Source organism: Neopsephotus bourkii, unplaced genomic scaffold, assembly GCF_033783945.1.
Source record: "Neopsephotus bourkii isolate Nb327-2 ecotype Australia unplaced genomic scaffold, CSIRO-AGI_Nbou_v1 NB_234, whole genome shotgun sequence".
Taxonomy (NCBI): domain Eukaryota; kingdom Metazoa; phylum Chordata; class Aves; order Psittaciformes; family Psittacidae; genus Neopsephotus; species Neopsephotus bourkii.
In genome coordinates this window covers 20,545,686-20,551,685 of record NW_026900744.1, presented here as the reverse complement: position 1 = coordinate 20,551,685, position 6,000 = coordinate 20,545,686, and the positions used below count along the sequence as shown (strand labels likewise).

The 6,000-nt window shown below is 47.9% G+C and overlaps 1 protein-coding gene across 3 annotated transcripts in view; it reads left to right on the top strand.

Annotated features, from left to right (window-relative positions):
* The first annotated feature begins 428 nt into the window (after nt 1-428).
* Nucleotides 429-6,000, top strand: part of IL1RAP (interleukin 1 receptor accessory protein) — a 51,069-nt gene continuing 45,497 nt past the window's right edge. For 2 of the 3 annotated variants that reach the window (XM_061345751.1, XM_061345754.1), the window contains exon 1: nt 429-588. The gene's annotated coding sequence lies outside the window, so the exon portion shown is untranslated. The other variant, XM_061345752.1, reaches the window with a different exon arrangement.

Below are 6,000 nucleotides of genomic sequence, written 5' to 3'. Positions count from 1 at the left end.
AAAAGATGCCGCTTTTTAGTGACAAGGCAGCACCGCAGTGCCCAGGCTCCCAGTGGGTGCCAGGGCTCTCGCCAACGAGACCTTCCGTCCCAACCCATCGCGGAGGGGAAAACTTTGCTTTCCTGGGGGGCAAGTGACCACGGAGAGCTCTGGGTCTGCAGCAGCGTTATAGTGGTACGTACTGACACCCAATGCCAGGCTCCAAAGGCTCGGGTGCCGCTCGGCCGCGCTGACCTGAGGCAGCGGTCTGCCCGCCCGCTCGCAGCACCACCGGCTTCGAGCCGGCAGGACAGCTCGGGCCAGGAGAGGGAGCCGTGGCCCGCGCTCGGAGCCCGCCTCCCCTGGCAGGACACCGTGAGCTGCGGGAGGGACGCCGCGGCAGCCCTTCCGCGTTGCAAACCCGCCTCTGCCCGCCCGCTCTCGGGGCTCCCCCCGCCACGGCTGCTGCCGGTTCCCCGGAGTAACTCTCCCCGCCTCCCCTCCCTGCGCTGGGGATAAGGGGCGGCCGGGGAGAGTGGGGCGGAGTCGGGGGGACGAGGAAGAAGAAGGAGGAGGAAGAGGAGAGCGTGGAGGTCCCTGCACCCTCAGGTGAGGGGTACACGCGTGTACCCGTAGGCGGGGGTAGCGGGGGGCCCCACTCCACTCTGCGCCGCGAACTTCCCCTCGCGTAGAGGGAAAGTTTCTGGCGGCAGAGGCAGCGGGTTCGACCCCGGCGGGGCACAGCCGGCAGCAGCCTCCGCTCGTCGCTCGGCCGGGAGGAAGCCTGGGAGAGCCCGGCGTCCTCGGGCAGAGAGAGAGGCGCTGCTGCACGGTGAGAGAGAACTTGCGGGCCGGGGGTGTTGGGAGCGAGAGCCGGAACGGGCGCCTGTGCTCCCGGAGCCGCGTCGTGAAGGACGCGGCCGGTGTGAAGGCAGATCCGAGCCGCAGCGCCGTGGATGCGTGTCTCGACGCCTGTGCAGCATCTCCGCCAGCGCCGTGCCTCCGCACCCGGGATGCGGAGCGGTTTGCTTAAATTCCCTCTTTTGGGCTAGGGAGATTTGGATGCTCCCAGCTAGAGCGCTACGTGCACTGACGAATGCAACTTTAACTGTCATCCGCATCGCAAGCGCGTGAGCTTCTGATACGTGCTCTCTTCCGCTGTTAAACATGTTTTTTAAATGGAAGAGGGGAGAGGAAGGGATCAGACTTATGCCACAGCAAGAAAATAAAGTGGAAGAGATGCATCCGAGAAAAAAAAGATGAAAGTGATTAGGTGCTGGCAGCAAGATGCCTTTTGCAGTGTGTTTGTTGGGGACAGATGCCCCCTTATGCAAAGCATTTGGGGGGGTGGGGTGGTATCTGGATGGAAACTGGGCAGTAGGAATGCTTTTCTGGGAAAAAAAGAAAAGGTGGGGGGAAGGGCTGAAAAGAGACCACCAGAGCTCCAATCCTTCAGGTGGCCCTTTTCTGTGCCAGTGTCACTTCCCTTCATTACAGTGGCAGTGCTTGTTCCTCAGCCCAGGCTGTTTCTCAGAGTGTGTCTGTGCAGTGCTTGGCACAACAGGATCCTCATCTCGGGGCCTTAGGATGTTTCTGTAAACTGGGTTATAAATACACTCTCACACACACACACTCTCTTCCCATCCCAGCCTCTGCTTTGTGAATAGCTGGTTATAATGTGTGGATAAAAATTCTGGTTTTCTGTACAGATCTTATTTTCTTGCAAAATGATGCTTTTTTTCCATGCATTTAGTTCTGTGTTCCTAGGAAAGGCTTTTTATTCCTGCATTTAGGAGATTGTAGCAAGCTCCTTATCTTTTGTAAAAAAAATATTTGCTATGTAATCAAAAAGTACTATTTTCCTGACACTCCATTTTTAACTGTGGCCCCTCTTGGTTAAGCAGAACTGTCACTAAACTTAAACTTCCATACACAGAAGGATTAGGGGTATTATTTATTAACTGTACTGTGGAAAGTCCATATCTCATAACTTAGAAGACCATTTATAATAGGTTGCTTTTGGCAGCTCCAGAAGATTTACTTGCTGTCTTGTGTTCCTTGCAGGCAAAGTCTCTCCTATTTGCATGGAAAACATCACTCCAGCCCAGGGGCTTTCTGTTGGGAGGGCTTGGTGCTGGAAAGGGTCCTGCTTTCTGTCTCCACTGCCTGATTGTGGTGAGCAGGGGAGAGCAAGCATAGGGGGTTAATCTCCAACACTCACTCTCCTTCCTTCAAGTAGGTACGAAGTTGTTGCTGCCATTGGGAACACCTCTGTTGGAGCAGTTAAAGGATAAGGGATAGCAAGGGATGCTGGGAAGGTGGAAGCTGCTGCATGGAGGTGAAGCAGGGGGCTGTGGAGTGAGAGGTTGTGTTTCAAACACAATGCCCTTTGTAAGGAAGAGGACAGGTCTACCTGCACACAGCTTTCTGTCTATGAATTACATAGGAAGAACTGTGATTGCTCAAGTCTGCCTATGCCTGGTCCCTCCAGAGTATGTGAAGGAAAGCTGGGTCTGAACTTCAATGGGCTATCTCCTTTCAGACCTTCAGCACTCTGAACAGGTATCCTGAGTATTAGCTGGTATGCGTCAGGTATGAGTACTGGGATGGTCCAGAATTGAGAAAGCTCATACTCTGGGTCAGGTAGTGCTACCCCAAAGTGCCTGGCAGAAGCACATAAATAAGAGACTTCAGAGGGTTGAGAGAGTGGTGTGGCAGCATGTTGGATGGTGCCTGGATACATGGAGGTATGGGAAACACCTCCTTGCTGCCCCCAGTGCTGTAATTTTAAGCTCTGAGATATGTGTATGAGAAGGACGAGTCAGGGAATGTTTGTCCCCGCTTTTTTCCATCAGGCCTGCATGTGCCAGCTGCTGGCATTAAGGAAGAAACATTTCACTCCTTCAGAGTAAGAGGCCAGAACATGTTCTTTATTCCTTCTTCTCACTTATGTTTGGATTTTTATATTGGTTATTTTGGCAGGCGCATTATTCATATTCATTTCCCCATCTGTCCTGAGTCCCCCACTGTTGTTAAATGGCCTCCCATTTCAGCAAGACTCTGACTTGACAAAACTTGCTACAAAGAGAACCCTTGCAGCTGGCTGTGTGGGAGAAGTGTTCCACCTTGGCTCTCAGAGCACAGGTTGTATTAGCAAGGTGGACAGTCAGGAAGATTATGACCACTTTTGTATTTGAAAGTGTTCACATATCTGTGAGCATCCATGCTGTCCAGTCTGTCTTTTCATCATACAGCAACGTGGAATGCTTCAGGAATAAAAATAGATATATGGAAAAGCCTATATAAGCTGAAATCTGTGAACAGCACCATGTTATTTGGGAACTGCAATGCTTTCCACAGTGAAGCTCACAGTTCAGATACTGCTGGCTCTCCTCCTTCCTCCCCTGCCTTTCTCTTGACACAGCTCATGGGTTTCACTGTCCACATAAGCAAAGCCAAGAGCCGTCTCCTCTGTGGTGCCAGGCTGATCCAGGCTGGCTGGTAGCATCTCTATACCTGCTGGGTGAGAGCTGGCACTCCTCTGGCTGCTTGATTTGGGCCAGACGTAGAGGCAGAAGGAAGGCCAAGCTGGATGTTACGTTTGCCGCACTTGAATGACCCCCTGTTCTTGCACAAGCTCTGCAGCCTGAGTGTAGCTTGGGGGCCCATGCACAGGCAGGTTTCCTTCCCTCCAGGATTTGTAACTGCTTTGTTCTGTTCCACCATCAGCAGAATGTATGGCTGAGATCTGGTAACTGCTAAACTGCAATGAAACAGCTTCTTCTGGGAGGTATTTTAGGATTTCTCCCCACACCCCGATGTTTTCACAGAGCAGGCTTATCTCACGTTTCTCAGCCCCAGTGTTATGTGTAGGGCTTTTGCATGTGACAGATCCACGTGTATCCTTAGAGAGTGTAAAATGGAAACTGATTTGGTGAAATTAGTTCAAATTCTGCCTACGCTTTTGGGAATTTTTATCTTAGCCAGTGCGTTTGCTACCTTCAACCTCGGAGGTCCCAACGAGACACATGCACAGATAATTATGTTCATAAATTCAGAGTCTTATTTAACAGAAAATAAAATAGAGGAACCTGAATATACAAGTGTATGTATTTTGTTATAGGGTTCCTAAAAATAGTTGCTGGTAAAATAGGATTTCTACTGCAAGCCAAGAATTGTCTTTAGTCAGTCCTTTGTTAATTTAGTGACTCTCAGTTTCATTAGATGGGGGCTTTATCCCCAGGGATTCCTCTTGACACCAGTTTCTCCCGAGTCTGGATGATTATCCGATTACAATTGTAAGATAATTACAGCAAAGAGAACTGGCTAAAGATAGAACTCTCTGAGAGTGTTGGGGAAAGAGAAGGAAGGAGTGTGAAAGAGTGAGAGCTTCACTTTCTCGAGAGTAAAATGAGGAGCATTATACCAGTCCTTAACTTTTGCAGCAAGTGGAATCAAGGTCCCCGGTGTTACCTTTGGACCTTCTTGCTTTCCTTTTTTCTTTCTACTTCTCTTTTGTTATATTCCGACTCCACATTTATATGAAAAAGTTTTATTGATTCTTACGGATTCTTTTTAGATTTACATGTGTTAACAAAAAGGGATTGTTTACTTAAAAGCTTTGTGTGGGACAAGGAATAAGAGATTGCTGTGAATTCTGAGCTGAGTCAGGGGAGTGGAAGGTGGCTTCTCCTGCGAACAGCCAGAGAACCATTACCCTGGAAATCCCACCCAGAGTAGTATCATTAAGAGCTACCAGCTACCTCTAGGTGGCCACAGAAGAAGATCATATTATCATGCCTGGAAGGAGAGCTGGATGCGCTCCCATCCCATGCCCATCATGGGTATTAGCATCCCTGAGCTGGTGTGAGAGACTGTCTAGTTGATTCAGAAGCATTTGACACTGCCCTCAAGCCCATTTACTCTTCTTTATTGCTAACATCTCACTTAAATGGGACTGGGCAAGCTTTAGTGTTTAACCTTTGCAGCTTTGGATCTGGCTTCAGCCAGAGTGGCCATGGGGCAGCGGGTTGTCTGGGTGCAAGCTGCATTGCAGCCTGGAAATACCATGGTAAAATGCTGGTTGTTAGCTTTGCATGAAGCTCGTTGGGCAGTTTTATTGTGTGACTGAAAGGCAAAGGTACAACAGGAATCATGCACTTGCACAAATACTTAAGGAGCCTCTTCAGCTTTACTGAGAGAAGGTGTTATCAGAATTAGAGGACTTTAAAAAAGGAAAAAGTAAGTGTTAATACCTTTCTGCCTCTGCCTAGAAAAGCTGCTGTGTGAGGTTTTTGTTTGTTTGGTCTTCTCTCCTGGTTTTGCTTAATCCCTTGCATGACTAAAATTAAAGTGTAATGGAACATCTTGACTCTCTTAGGCCTGATGCTGTCCACTTCCAGCTATGTGATATTTTCAGACGTTCAGAATGTGATTCTTATGGATTCGATCAACTTGTGTATAAAAGCTTGCGAAACTGTGACCTAAATGCTTATCCTTAGTGCTGACAGGATGTTGTGGAGCTGTTTAACTATGTATTTATAACAATTACGCTGCTTGGTGAGAAAGACATGACGTTTTCCTCTCTGAGGGGTTGGTTTTTGTTTTGGGGTTTTTTTTTGTTTATTTTGTTTTGTTTTGTTTTGGGTTTTTTTTTTTTTTTTTTTTTTGCCTTTTCCTGCCTGTGATTTGTGGTTATAGTTGCCTTTCTTTATCATTTTACCTTTGTCCTAAATGTAAATAAAGAGCTAATTACAGTTAATCTCAGTGCAGAGGAGTGAAATCTTTTACAGTGAAAAATAACTCCCATCTGTTACATTTGCAGTAGCATTTTGGGGTTTGCCTTCTACTCGGAAGGGAGCCAAAACTTATCTTGCTCAGTTTAAAGTTTTCCTTGGTAATATTTAAACTGGATTTTCAATAATTTAAAAAACAAACAGAAATAGAAATAGCTTTTCAAATTATGTTTGGCCACGTTCTTAACGTGCTGGTTGCTAAATCCTGAATAGCTTTGTCATATTC